The sequence below is a fragment of the Heliconius melpomene genome, chromosome 1, assembly GCF_056956725.1.
Source record: "Heliconius melpomene rosina isolate 202511_hmr_F chromosome 1, ASM5695672v1, whole genome shotgun sequence".
Classification (NCBI taxonomy): domain Eukaryota; kingdom Metazoa; phylum Arthropoda; class Insecta; order Lepidoptera; family Nymphalidae; genus Heliconius; species Heliconius melpomene.
The window spans coordinates 2,023,918-2,039,983 of NC_140389.1; the positions used below are offsets into that span (position 1 = coordinate 2,023,918).

Genomic DNA, 16,066 nt, shown 5'->3' on the forward strand with positions numbered 1-16,066 from the left:
CAAAAATTATTACACAAAGTGGAAATTTCATTACTTCCTTTATTAAATTTACATAAATAATAAGGAAATTCTAAATACATATAAAAATACATTCGTTTTTGAATAACATGAATATGAAATATACTTTCCTTTCCCGTTCTTCCCGTGTATTCCCAAAGTACGACTACTTTTACGTTTTAAATCAACACTTTGCCAGACGCGTCACGTTTGCAGTAGAATTTATTTTCTAAAAGGAATTCATATTTGTTCGCGTACGATTTATTTCCTTAGTTTCTTATGTAGAAGAATTTCTCGAATATATGTAATAAATACTTTGGCTTTATATGAAGAAATTAGGGAAATCATTATTTTATCTATGCTATATGAGGTAAAAGAAATAGTATTTTATCTCCTCTAATATAAATTAAATGATAAGTAAGTAAAGCTTCGCGCACTGTATTCCACATATATAACGGTAACCAGATGAATCCTAGTGTTAATACACTCCATCTTTTTAACAGAACGAATAAATGGAAATAAATATTTCCTCCGAATGAGAATCGATCACACAATCATCGCGCTTCGTGCTGCTACGCCATTACGGTCTCATAATTATTTTATTTAAGAAGGTACAGAATTTCCAGTTAGCAACGAAATATTCCCGAAACTTCCGTTCCATTTTTCAAAAATACTGCCTTAAGCTTAAAAATGCTAAAACTCTTTTGAAATATTTTTTAACCTCTTTGTAGTCCTGGTATATTTTCTATGTACCAAACACAAATACTAAAATAACATTTTATAATTAAAAATTCTACTAAATGACATTTAAAAACATTAAAGTTATCTTAAAGAATGAAAGTATAATTTCATTTATATTCTATTCTTTGATTTTTTTTAGCTTCACATTTAGTAGGGTAGGCAGAGAGAACCTGGGAACCTACTGTTTAGACACTTGCGTTCCCCACATACAGCCAAATTCTAAACGCATTGCATTTAGAGTGATAAAATAAACGCAATTTTGCGTTACCAGGGCTAGGAAATAAAAATATTAAATATTTCATTTCCTCGAGTAGGAATCGAATCTACAAACTATCGCACGCTTGCGTCCTTTTGCCATGACTGACCTTTTTTGATAATGACGTACTTAATACGCAATTTTAACAAAAAAGTCATTCTACCTTTTATTACGTGCAATGTGATAGACATTTAACGTCGTTACTTCTGAAAATTTTTCAAATAAAATTTTCTTTATAAAAAAATATAAATTTCTGAATATTTCAGCGTTTTCTCTTAATAACATCACGTTTCCTCCGTTTCTATAATCAAAAGCCATTTGAATGTTTAATTTTGACGTCCTTGCTATCGTCGATGTCGTTAAAATAGGGTGGAAAGTAGGAAACAGAGTGTCTCAACACTAGGTTCCTACTACCGTGTTATATGCGGGATACTGCGTGAAGTTGCTACAATATTTAATATTATTATTTATTCTCAAATAGCGAAGTTCCTTCGTAAAATACATTTACACCGCCTGAATTTATGTCCATCCAGATAAACGTTTCCACATTTATGATTTTGTAACAGAAAGAGCGCGTGACGGCGAGATCGACACGTTGATACATATAAATGAAAACGAAATAATCCATCCAGAATTAGCCTGGGGGTGGATTTATTATTATATTTTTATTTATTATACTAGCTTTGAGGCCAGTTGTGCCTCAGAGCCGCAAACGTGTAACTGTGTATGTGACAGATTGTGGGTTTGATTCTCACTCGAGGAAATGTAATATTTAAGCAAAGCGCAGCGTTAAGTTCCGCCAATCAACACCAAATATCGGCGTAAAGTGAGAGACGAAAATGTCTTAATCTCTAAATAGACTAGTACTTTCTCTTCCTAATCACACCTGATTTTTTAAGAGTTTAATAAATTCTTAACAATTTATTATTACGACAATTATCTATTTTCTTAAATTTCCTCAAGTGGGAATCGAACCCATATAGTCCTTATGCCACAACAAAAAATCCTTTGTAATTTTCTCCATATTATTTAATCTACTATAGAAACCTTACACGCCCTCGCGACAAATTAGGCGGCAATAAATATAAACGGTAAAGCCATAGAATAAATTGATATTAACGATATACGACCACAGTGACCTCTCTTGTGTTCTTGTAATAAAGAAGCTTAATAAAAACGCAAACTGGGCTGAATATAACAGAGTTTCTTAGAAATATTATTAGAATCAACCTTGCATATTTCTTTTTATTTAATGGAAATTAAAATTTAGAAGTAATGTTCAGTGGAATACCGTATAATAGTAATGGTTGCAGATTCAAATTCAATTCGGGGTAATGAGGGATAATAAAATATTTGTTTCATTACGCCCAATGTGGTAGGACTTGAGTTCCACCCGTGTACGTAATCGTAATCTTGTTCAGATTGTTAGTGGAGAATGTTTAGTTTAGTTTTTTTAGTTTAGTTTAGTTTTTCTACATATCCTGCTACAATAGAGTTTGTAATATTACAAAATTGTAATAAAACGCGGCGTTAAGTTCCGCCACTCAACACGGTATATCTCATGTCTCGATATTTGGCCAAAAAGTTGAGAATGGAATCACTTAACATTGGGTTCCCTCTGCTCGACGCTTGAAAATATTTGTATATTAATTTTAAGCAATCAGGCTGTTTGTACCATAAACCGTTCTATATCGTAAAATTAGAAGCTACGATCTAAATTACAAATGTCTAATTACGGCGAGCCTGTATGTACACTAATGAATGTAATGAAATGGATGTGTATCGATCGATTTGCATATAAACATGAAGTACATTTTATGAACCTACGTCAGCTATATGTGTTTTTTATACATTTTTACTAAAAAAATAGTCTTAAAACACTCGATTTTTTTCAAGCTACAAGCTACTACTAGAGTAGGGAAAAGAAAATATTTTTTATACATTCCCCCATTTTATACATTTTATGTATTCCCCCGAGTGGGAATAGAACCCACAACAACGCTACGCTATGACGGTCTTACTAATAAAATGGGGACACTGCCACAGGCACCTGCACCACCTGCGAACGAATATCACGTAAATCATGTTCGTTGCTATTTATGAACACTATGGCTATTAGTTCAATTTTTATTAAATGAAATAATTATTTTTATAACGTAGGCGATATCCGGTTTGATTAGAGATAATGCGGAGGAAGGTAACGCCAGCGAACTTAAAATAGTAAAGTAATCTTTAGAGGGTGGAATGTAGAGAAGGGACTCACATCTAAAGATTATCTTTTACCTGCCTCTATCTACCCCATTATATAGGAAATATAGATAAAAGAAAACAATAATTTAAGGGTTATTAACTATTATTATAGTCTGCCAAAACTTTATGTGCCATCCCCAAATTGTAATACTTATAAATCTATTCTGATAATAAAATTTTTCGGCATAAAGTTGCCTCATTCCACGTTTCCTTTAGATCGTAAAACACTCTATCGATGTTAGGGAAAATCTATAACAATAAAAAATGAATTTTGTGCTGATTTGTATGAAATTTATATTTTTTGAATTTTTTTTGCTTATAGTTTTCTATTTTGATGAAGTTGGATTTATTTTCTAAACTTACGTGGACGTTTATGATGCTTGTAAGTACATTACAAATAATACATTTATTGATGTAGGTATATTAAAAATAGTCGTTAGCCATGTTTATAACAGACAAATACAAAATTGAGACATCCCGTTTTCTATTTTTCAGACATTACGAATATGTTGAGTGGCAGAATTCAACGCTGCGCTTTGTTATATTAAAAGAGCGAGTAAATAAAAATAATTAACTTTCCTAAAAAAATAAGAATCGAACCCACAATCACCGTGTTACAGACGCTGTCACGATATAAGCATATTGTATACGTACCTACTACAAATATATACATATTTATTCATATTTTATCTATATATATGTCACACACTGGCAGCCAACTGAAAATTTGAGTGACGTGATATATAATGCATGTTAGTTTGCTTCGAGGATTTCTATTTCGCAGAGATTATCTTTTATTGAACCGATCGTATTTTTATGACAGTCTCACCCCTAATTCTATATACATAGATAAAAGTGAGAACGCCTCGTTCTAAACGCGTCGGTTGCGGGTTTGATTCTCACTCGAGGGAGTGAATTCATTTAATTTGAAGGAACTAATGAAGACGCTATGTCTTGAAATTTGGGCAGTGTGCGGGAAATAGAGTGCGGGAAGTAGAGAGTTTGAAACAATATTAATATTTATATATGGATGGGAATAGAACCCTTCAGGCTGCATCATCGTCGGCGATTGTTAAGATATTAGCCCCGCTTTACGTCGTTACCAGAGCGAGGGAATGAAGATATTAAATATTTAAATACCTCGAGTAGAAATGGAACCCAGAACCTCTCGCATTTACAGCCGCACGCTTATATCCTTAAGGCACGACTTGCCTCATTTCTCTATACCATTTCTATATACCATATACTATTATAGGTATACCATTTCAAACTAACGCAATTAAGTTTGAAACGTTAGCATTCATCTCTTAACGTGCCAAGTTCGCATAATATATTGCTTCACATCACTCATCAGGTGGAGTTGTCTTAACCTCATTTATTATGAATAGGTTTCACTATCTCTTGTTAAGTTGTACCTAACATGTAAAGCAATTTAAATTTCCTGTTGGATTATATAAACAAAAAATCTATCAAGATCATCGATGCAGTGAAATTGCGCGACGCGGCATTAAGTTCCGCCGCTCAACACGCAATGCATCTAATTCGGCGGAAAGGTAGCAAAAATAATTAAAAAACAACAGTAGCACAGCGTCTGACTGTAAATGTGGTAGTTATGTACGTAATAGTAATAGCCACATTGGACGATAGATGGCGCTGTTCATTTCTATCGCAATTCTGAATCGCGCTATCGACTTGTATTCTTGAAAACGTAAATATAGCCCATTTTGGAAATGTTATTATCTCTGGTTTCCCTTCAAAACGTATAAATCTTTCGCCTTTTACTAAAGATTTCCGTGGAGGGGAACTCTCAAATGAGTCTTATATATTTTTGAAAGTCTTGCATATTGCAAGACTATGTAATATTTTCAATTTCAAACAATTATTATTTTAGTTTTATAACTAAATTATTTAATTAAACTGTATCTGTATAACACTTTGCGTACAGTACACGTGCGTGACGGCTGTGGATTGCTGTTAAAAAGCTTTCATTTCTCAGATCAGTAATAAGACAATACGCGGTGTTAAGTTACGCCACGCATCACACAATGCCTTGAAAATTGAGAGGTACGTGGGAATCGGAATGTCTTATATTGGGTTTCCCCTGCCTAGCTATATGTGGAATAGAGGGCGAAGCTAAAGAGAAGATTGTACGACAAAAACATATCTTATTCTTAGCATTCGTAGAATTCATATTTACGAAATATTCCGCGTGTAGGTAAAATATATTTACGGTATAAAGTACAATTTAATTACGAATAAAAGAACAAAACTCGTAAAAGCATAATTATATAAGTGATACATAAATACGAGTATTTATGTATGGAATTTCTCGAGTTGTTTCTTTTGGTAAAAAGTGAAATTTGATGGTAGTGAGTTCGATTTCCTCCTGAGAAAATGAATTATATTTTTGTCCAGAAATACAGAGTCATAAAAAACTTGTTACCAGAAAATAAAAAATATAAAACAGTTTATTACCATGAATGATAATCGAACCCACAACCATTGTCGTCGTTATAGTCAGAAGCCGAGCGCTGCGCCAGTACAGCCTCTTTTATAAATATTAATTAGTTGAAAACAAAGTAGTTCTGTTAAATGTATACTGAAAAAATAATATATTTCGAAGAATAAATGTGCCTACAGCGTTCATGTATTTTTCTTTCCTACAAAACATATTCTGTCCAAAGCTTTTAGCATACAATATAATATTAAGATATTACTATAATACGTATGAATTCAAATTGAAATTAATTATATTATAGTATTTTACCCGACTGTAGCGAAACCCAAAAGGAGGGTAAAGTTATAAACCTAAAAGAAAAAAAATATTTTCATATTCTCCACTGTCAAATAACAGACACTTATCCAATACAAGATAGCAACAGTACTCCCCTTTAGTACAAACGAGTTAACAAGATACTTATTAAATATATACATGACTCCATCATTATACAGGTTGATGATAAATCCATCATTAGAATGCAATAAACGGCTTAATCGCTCTACGAATAAACCAAACGGCTTGGAAACTTTTTTACGCGAGCAATAAAATGTACCGAGAATATTTCTGTTAACACATTTGTATACAATTTCATATTAGCATATGTGTAACATTTTATTTCGTTAGAAACAGTTTTGAGTGTAATTTAAATGTTTTTGTTAGTGGTTTGGTATTTGTGGCATGTATACGTTTTTTATACACGAAACTTTTTTACAGCATAGTAGGGTTGAGTGGCGGAATTCAACGCCGCGAGCGAGAAAATGAAAAAATATATATTTCTTCTTGTGCCACCGGGCCACGACGGTCCCAGACACCTAGTATTCAATACAAATATCTATTTTTCTTTACCCCCCTGTATAAGAAAGACCCCATATTTTTACGTTTCATATTATAAACAATTTAAGATGTTAAATGGAAAGCGAGGAAAAGTTCAAAGTTCAATAGAAGCATTGACTTCAAAAGCACGAGGTGTTCAGTAAATAAAATTTCAATGGCGTTTGGTGGTGGGTGTCTTTATTATATTCTTTGTTTTTTTAAAGATTTTTAGGTGATTTTATATAATTTTAACAAGTAAAGTATGATATTAAGAATATAGGGTAAGTAGAATATAGGTCAGGGTGATTTTTTTTTTCCATTTTTAGTAATTTGAACATATTTATAAAAGTTTGAACGTAGTGAGACTTGAACCCGCGCCTCTTGGAAACACTACTTCGAAATCAAACAGGATCAATCCCGGTACGCAATTTTTTTTATACGTTTCTAAAAAAGTATCTATCTTCCTTTCTTTAAACTCTCTCTTTTGTTGGTTGTCTCTCTTCGCGTTATTAATACTTTACTTCCTTGATCAGATCATGAATTGAACTTACTACTATTGTTGGAAAGCATGTCAAAATTAGGTCAAACGACGACAAGAACGCTTCAATTTTAATATAACATCTCATCTTAACATTATAAATGACATTAAGACAATTGTTCAACAAACGAGCTTAGTATAGGCCTATTTTGGTCTGGTGTAACCATATTTCCAAGAACAGGCATGTAGCCTGTTCAAGCAAGACAAACTAATTTGAATCTTAAGTTATCTTAATAAAGTACATAATGTAATGTTATAATATATTCTAACTTTACCAATTAACCGTTTTCGCTTCAGATACTTCAGAGGCCAAAATTCGCGTAAATTAATATGTTTCGTAATATATACATATGGTCTATATATACATATTTAAAATAGAAATGATTATCTAAAAGAAAAAAGAAAAAATATTAATATATTTTTTAGCTTCACTATGAATAACGCTAACGCTTATGACACTCCGTTCCCATTAATACACTTCCATTTCCCACATTCCGCCAAATTCTAGAGGTATTGCGTTTTTAGTAGTGCAACTCAAATTATTTGATACCGGAACGAAGAAATGAAAATATTAAATATATCATTCTCCTGACTGGGAATTGAACGCATCATCAACGCATTTACAGCCGCAAGTTTATACCTCTGCCCTATACTACGACGGCTGAGGTGAGTATATTTGAAATATTTACACTTCCAAAGACCAGACGCAAAGATTAATTTCACACCCAATACAAAATGACCCCAATTTGAGAGGAAAATGAATAAGGGAGAGTAGTACTAGGTTATCTCTGACAACTCAACATCAAACTGAAACAATACTAAAGAAACAACGAATCTAAAAAACTCTTTTATTTCCTTCAAATTTATTTTGGTTTATTTTAATAAAGATCAGTTGCCGTTATATTTTAGTAACAATTGTTCTTTTCACAATAAAAGTCTATGGATGGGGAAAGATACGACCCAATTGGACAAAGCTTTTGCGAACAATGTGTATGCTTTGAATATTTTTTATGATATCTTGTAAAGAAATCTTTATAACATATTTATTATGTTTAAATTTATATTTATATAATTCTTTACTGAGTAACAGACAACGCATACCTGAAACTACGCAACTTAGAAAGATGAAGGGCTTGTAGGGTTCTTTCCTAGAGTTAGTTTCCTGGACGTTTTCCAAGAGGCGTAGGTTCGAGTCCCGCTACTAGGAATTCTTAAATAGAATCCAAAACAATTGTTTAATAAATTAATTACGAATTAATAATTTAAATATTTATACTTGCGTATATTTCTACAGGTAAGATGGGATACTCGTAAATAGATTGAAAGCTGACATTTGCCTTCCCAAGTTAAGGGTAAGGACATGTGACGTTCACAAATTGTAAGATCCGGGGGATGACAAGAAAATATTATATTCATATTTTAATTTTATTTTACCCTACGGAACGTAAAGATGAGCTAGTAAGTCATACTAACTTGGAGATAATAATAGCAAGGTGGCGGGGCTCAACGCTGCACTACAACATTAACAGTAAATTTATACAATAAAAACTGAGGTCAGCCAATCTGGGAATCAAACCCACAATCCAAATATATAAAGAAAATTTCTATTGTTTAACAAACTATATGTAGCACTATTCATATTTTACTTAGCCATTAAATAAAGTATGGGTCCACAAATACTTGTAACAACCAATTTATAAACAGCAAAAAAATAAAATACCTACGTATAAGAATTCTGTTTCTGCGGTTGACGTTAAAGTAAATAAAGTCGATATTGATATTTCTCGTTTACGTTGTATAATGAAAACTACGGTAAATTGAATACTTTTATTTCAATTTTCAGTTCTTAGATTTAAAATAGTTTTGATTTTAGTAAAATGTCGTATAAATTTATAAAAGCAGTCCTAGCACAGCGGAACTATGCACTACTGTAACCGCGACGATAGTGAGTTCGATCATCTCTATACACACTCTATTACACTTTAAATTATTTTAGCTCATCGAGTTCCGCCACTAAACAAAAAAGAGTGTCTTGACTGACACTAGGCTTAATTTATGAGACTCTGCGCGTGTCGTTGAGTACTCAACTGAGTAACGGATCTCAACACCACACTATGTCTTGTTAAAATAAAAAACAGTAACTTTGTCCACATAAAAAGAACGTAATATAGTGAATTAAATTATACAAAAACTAACATATTTTAAAACCTCATTCCGGCTACTTTCTATAATGTTTAAAACAAAGTGCTTATACTCAAAATATACGATAATGTCCATTTTCATACGTTCGACGGTCGACACATGCGAGAAAATATTACCACATTATTTTGCAGCACTTACAAATATGAAATTTATTATTCTATAGGTTCCTTTTTTTTTCATATTTTATACTGTTTGCGGAGAAACTAAGGCAGGTATTGTTATGTGTTAATTAAATTTAGTAATTTAGTCGGTCCGTGATGAAATATACTCGTATTGCACTAAGTATTCCTCTTCAGGTTTTGCTCTACAGTATAGGCAGACAAAACCTTTAGACAGGGATAAGGCACTCCGTTCTATATTGCTAACATTGAGATACGTCACTTAACCCGCAATATCTGAAATTCGGAGAGAATACGAAAATATTTGTGATTCGTTTTTCGTTTTTCGATTGAGCAGTATGCTGTTGGCCATATCGGCCTCTACAGCGTCACCGGACTTGGGGAGGCCGAGCTAGACGAGCTCTGACCTTGGCATGGCTACCGTGGAAGGTACCAACAAAAGAGAACACAGTGGCGCAAGGGCGTCTCCTTTGAGACTCGGACCGCGACTTGCGAACACCGTTCGTAGTGGGGGGCTTTGCTTCGATCGGTTCGACCAAAGCCTACTGGGGAGGGCTCTTGATGCCCTATTGGATTAATGAGTGCGGGCTCCTCTCGCGCCGAGGCGCGATTGGGCCACAGTAAAGCTGGGACCTCGTCTCCACCGGCGGGGACGGTGTGCGTAGCGTGTATGTGTGCGATTGTGTGTGGCCCTACCTACAAATTTGGGGTCGTTCGCTTTAGTGATGGGGTCAGCATCATCGGTTAAGATATCCCGGGGTCGACGGCGATCCCACGGGCGTCGTTTGGCGTAATTACACGAGTTTACCACCAGCGGATTCGGATGCGATTCGGCTTTAGTGAAATAACTACTAGAGAGCTTGCGACAGTGCTCTTTTACTGAATCTAATTTGACGTCTCTATGGAGATCGGTATTACGCATGTACCACGGGGCACCGGTAGTATTACGCAAGAAACGGTTTTGAATTACTTGTAAACGGCTAAGGTCTGTCTGTGCGAACACAACACAGGCGTAGGCGAAAATGGGTCTGACGCATGCTTTATAGAGTCGGATTTTATTTCTAAGAGAGAGTTTGCTTTTAGCACAAATGAGTGGATACAAACAACTTAGGACATAGGCCGCTTTGCGGCGAACATAGGTAATGTGGGCTTTAAAGGACAGTTGACTGTCGAGAATGACACCTAAGTATTTGGCCTGTTTGGCCTCGGGAATTATTTTGCCTAAAAGGCGGACATGTGGCAGGTAGTCTGTCCTACGAAGGGGGAAGTAAATGATGTTACTTTTATCGGGATTGACCTCTATGCGCCATTGAAATAGCCACTGACCTATGCGGTCCATGGACTTTTGGAGTCTTTTAGCTATGCAGACTGATACACGGCCGGACGTATAGACGGCGGTGTCGTCTGCGAAAAGGGCTAGGTTTGTACCTGGGGTTTTGGGGATGTCGTGAGTGTACAGATTGTACAGAAGCGGGGATAGTATGGAGCCCTGAGGGACTCCAGCTCTAACTGGCCTACTGGAGGAAAGGGTGCCTTCTACCCTGTATCTAAATGAGCGGTTTGATAAGTAGTCTCGAATGATGTGCACGAGTCTGTCAGGTACGTTAGTCTTTTGTAACTTGTAAATCAAGCCATTGTGCCAGACTTTATCAAACGCTTTTGCAATGTCTAAGAAGATTGCCGCTGATGGCATTTGTTTGGCTCGGGATAACAGGAATTCCGTGAGGCGGTGTACCTGGTGTATGCTAGAGTGTTTGGCTCTGAAGCCGAATTGTTCGGGGGGGATTATGTCATTGGCCACGACTGCGGCTTGGAGACGAGTGAGGAGGATACGTTCGTAAATTTTGCCCATTGAACTGAGAAGGCTTATGGGGCGATAACTGGACGGGGATGTGCGAGGTTTCTTAGGCTTGTGAATACCTATGACTATTGCCTCTTTCCATTGGTCTGGGAATGAGCACTCTTTTAAAAGAGTGTTGAAAATGGCAACGAGAAGCGTTAGAATGTGAATAGGAAGAATTTTAAGGATCTTATTCGAGATGCGATCGGATCCTGGGGCTTTCTTTGGCTTAAGGCGCTTTATAATGTCTTGTACCTCTTCGACAGAGGTCGGTCTTATAGGTTCGCCCGCTGGTGGCAACGGTGCCCACGTTTCGACCTGTGTGTCCACCGTGGCGACGTGAATTGGATCACACGGTTTTTCCGAGGGGGAGCATTGACTTTCTAGGTTATCCGCTAGGCATTCGGCCTTTTCGAGATCGTCTGAGGCTAGTGTTCCGTCCGGACGGATTAACGGCGGTAATTCGACTACGGTGTCGTTTTTGAATGATTTAGTTAATTGCCAGAACGCTACGTGCGATGGCGTAAGCTCTGATAACCTATGATCCCAAGATTCGTCTCTGAGGTCCTCGAACCGGGCTCGAACCTGTCTTTGGAGCCTCCAGAGTTTAGCGCGGTTTGCTGGCGACGGAAATGAATCGTGCGCCCTATTGGCGATGTTTTTACGTCTCATAAGCTTTCTGAGATCTCGCGGGATCTTAAAATGTCCTTCTGGATTACTTGGAATTTCCCTAGAGCACTCGTCGAGAGTGCTACCCAGTCTGTCAGTAAGTTGGTTAATTTCCGCCTCGACTACTTCCACCGAGTCGAATCTGTCAGGTATGTCGTCTGTCGGTTCCGTGTCGGGATTGCCTAGGCGCTCCGCGAACTTAGACCAGTCGGTGATGGTGGTTTTAGGAAGAACTGGAGGACAATCGGGTCCTAATTTAACTATTACAGGTCTATGGTCTGAGTCTAACTCTGGTATTACCTCGATAGAGCGCAGCCTGAGAGAGACGCCCTGCAGGATGGCTATGTCGAGAATTGAAGGTCGGCCCCGGGGCCCAAATCTAGTGGGAGTGAGGGGGGCTATTATCTCAAAGCGAGAGGTGGTCAGGTCATAGATATTTTCGAGTTCGATTCCTCCTCTATTTGTGGAGTTGCAATTCCACCTGGTACTTTTACAGTTAAGGTCCCCGGCTATGATAACCGAGTCCCCCATGTCTAGTAGTGTCTGTAGGTCGCTTCTAAGTAAACTCTTTGATGGAGAGAGATAGGCGGAAGCTATAATAGTGGGTGGATGTCCAGTCATGTGAACCTTACAGACCGAAACTTCGATGTTAGTGAGCGTCGGCGGCGGATCGAGCGGTATGACGTGAAGCGTCTTTTTGTAAAATATGACGGTGCCGCCTTTGGCGCCGTCTCTGTCGTTACGAATAGTGCGGTAATTGGCTATCTTGGGATCCCTATTGCAATTTCTAAGGAACGTTTCCTGAACTAGAAATAAGTCGAGTTGTCGGTTTGTAACAAAATCGCGGACTAGCCCCATTTGCGTATTGAGACCGTTAGCGTTAAAATAACCTATGTTGAGAGAACGCGGCTTGACTCGCGCGAGTCTTAAATCGGGCGGGTTGATTCTAAAATTATTATTGACCGCCATTGGAAGTTTGAGCATTGACAAGTAGTAATTTGGCTATAAGCTTTCTGTTGAGCTTAATTACTTGAAGTCGACTTTTAGGATCGCCGTTTGAGTCTACTAAGCCTTTCGCGAAGGCCAATAATTCGTCTTTATCTAGTATATCTAGAAAGCTGGTCGCAATGTCGATCGCGTCCTCGATCCTATCCTGTTCTGTTACCTCCCCACGGGGCTGTCGGGCAGAGGAAGTGGCCCTGGAGGGCTTGGGTTTGGGATTGGAGGCCTTGGCGGCTTGGGTCTCTGGTAGAGGTTTTTTCCACGCATTGGTGGAAGGAAGAGGGGCTGGTTGGAGTAGTGGCTGAGGGCCGGACGGGTTTTGCGCTGGACGGGAAGGCATCGAAGCCTTATGCGTCCTGCCGCCCTTTCCGCCGGACCTGCGTGGGGCCCTAGGGCATCCGCGGTAATTTGCGGGGTGCCCTTGGGTCTCACACAAGACACAGCTGGGAGGTACGGCCGGGTCTGGGACCTTGCGCGGACAGTCAGCAGTAGCGTGACTTTCTAAGCACTTCACGCACCTGGGTTTTGCGTGACAGTTTTTGGCGGAATGCCCATAGAGCTGGCAGCGGTGACACTGCCCGGGAATGCCACGAGACCATGGCTTATCTATAGTAATGCCCGTGAGTGAGCAGATGGATTTAATATTGAAAATTTGTTTGCCCTCTGGGCTGCGGTCTAGGACAGCTAGGACCATGTCGTAGCTTTTTTTAGTGTACTGATTGTACATACGGTGGACTGCCCTAACTGGAAGATTTTGGGATTTTAAGTCCCGAAAAACGGATTGGGTCTCTAACTCGACTGGGATACCCTTGAGGACTACACGTAATTGACGCTCGTCCTCCAGAGCGTATGAATGGAACCCTATCTTTGAATTCCTAAGGTGGGTCGTAAGGACCCTGTGGTCTTTAGGTGTTAACACCTGAATCCTAACTCCCTGCGCTGTGGATCTGGCAGAATTGAACTGCACTTTAGCGGACAACATCCATAGTTGTAAATTGTCCCACGCTTTCTTTTCCTGAACTATTATCGGGGGAGGTAACCTGTCCCTACGAACGCCGGCCGGTAGCGGTACCGAACCGTCGCCAGAGTTGGACGCGGGGATCGAACTATTATTATTGCTTGTCTTGGTTGTATTGTCAGTCTTGTCGGTAGAGTCTACCTGCGCACCCTTTTTGACTACCTGCGCGTTGTCCCTAGACCTACGCGGGGGTGAGGACCGCGGGGAGGGGGTTTTTTCTGCGCGCGCGGCGCGTTTGGCTGGGGTTGTTGGCGGAGAACCTAGCGATCTACGGGCCTTCCGTTTGGCCGATTTTGATTTGACGGTCTCGAAACCGTCATTATCCTCCACACCGGGAGTTTCTTCCTCGTCGGCTGAGGCCTCAGAGGATGATGAAGACGACGAGGAAGCCTCCGCGGCCTCAGACTCAGACTCGGACTCCGCGTCATTTGCGGAAGCCTCGTCCTCATCCGAGCCGGCGTCGGCCTCCTCAGGTTCGTCCTCCATTTGCTCAATTAGCTCGGGCGACTGAGCAATCGCCTCATTGTCGACGTACGTTTTTAGGCTTTCTAAGGCATCGGGGAAATGTTGCGCGACGTAGTTTAGCAGGTTAACCGCATCTACTCGGATCATTTTGGGGACTATTGACCCCCCGCCGTGGCGAGGGGTGTGTGCCTACTTTGACCTAATGTCTCGGCCTGGTGGGGCCGGGGTGAGTACCTAGCTTAAGCTAACACTGTGTAAAAGTACTCACGTGGGTATGGAATCCAGGTGAAATCCTATGGACACTAACACACTACACTGCACTACACAAAACAACGGAGATCGCCGCTCGCCGAACAAAACGACGCCGATTGGTCCTCTTCGTCTTCTTGGTGTTGCAGGATGGCGTGGCCGAGAGTGCGCGCGTGCGTGGATTGGTTTTTGGTTTTTGGGTTTTTTTGATTTTGGTGATTGCGAAAGCGATGCCAAGCGGACATTGAGACGTCCTGGCGGTACCGCGGTCGGATTGGAACTCTTCTCTCTTTCTATATTTGTGAATGATATTTCGTACCTTGACGAAAGAAAATTAACTCACAATATATCAATCACTTAACCAGTACTTAGTTAACCAACTGATTCATTATCAAAAACAAAAACTATTTTATTTTTGTAAAATACTAGTATAAAAAACAAAAACGAAACAAACAAACAACAATAGAAAAAAAAACACAAATGAAACTAGCAAATCTGGGTCAAAATAATTTTCAGCGACGGTCAGACATAGTCCATTGTTTATGAAAGTACTGTGGTAGTGAATAGCTGTGTCGTCACTCGTGATGTCCATTTGTCTGTGGAAATCGTGTCAAGCTGTGAAAGGTTGGTGAATGTTGCGTTTAGTTGCGTAATTATAAGACAACACGCGGCGTTGAGCTCCGTTAAGGAACAGGCCATGTCTGGGATTCGGACGAAAGGCAAGAATACATGACTGTGGTTTCAACCTTCACTCAAGTGTTTCAAGCAATACAAGCTCGGTGTTTTGTCAGTATTGGTCGTAATGTAATGAAAGATTATTTAAAATTATGCAAATAGTAAAGTGTAAAAGTGTAAAAGTGTATGGAATAAATTACTGGTATATTTTTTACCTAATTAATCAAATAAATCAAGTGAAACGTTAAGTATCTTTTTCATATTTTTTTCAATAAATAAAATTTTCCTTTTCCTTCATTTTGCAGTTATGTAAGATATGTTTTATAAATATTCTCACTATCTTGGAGAACTATTCATTTTATAAATTCTAATTAAAATCTATTCAATATAGGAAATTCCTAAAGGAACAATAAGCGAGGGGAGATATAACTCGTAATAGCAAAAATATAATTTATACATTTTTATGTTATTTATAAACTTGCGACAGGTTGTGGGTTCGATTCCCACTCGAAGAAATGATATATTTAATATTTTCATTGGCTCACTCTGGTGCGGTGATGAGTTCCACCACTCGACACGCAATGCCTCTAGAATTTCGAAAGAGAGAAATGGAAGTGTCCTAATGGGTACGAAGTGATATTCCATTAGGTTATTTAGGGTTTAAAATTATTTCAGAAATCTTATAAAACTTTGAAAGTAGCCGGATCCGTTTTTCGAAATTCATTCTTTCAT

The 16,066-nt window shown here is 38.4% G+C and overlaps 1 protein-coding gene and 1 non-coding gene across 3 annotated transcripts in view; one reads left to right on the forward strand and one right to left on the reverse strand.

Annotated features, from left to right (window-relative positions):
- SPR (G protein-coupled sex peptide receptor) overlaps positions 1-16,066 on the reverse strand; it is a 193,242-nt gene that overhangs the window by 90,313 nt on the left and 86,863 nt on the right. The gene's annotated exons all lie outside the window — the stretch shown is intronic.
- Positions 4,982-5,098, forward strand: LOC146540916 (U5 spliceosomal RNA). The gene has a single exon (XR_014878720.1). It is a non-coding gene; the product is annotated as a U5 spliceosomal RNA (small nuclear RNA).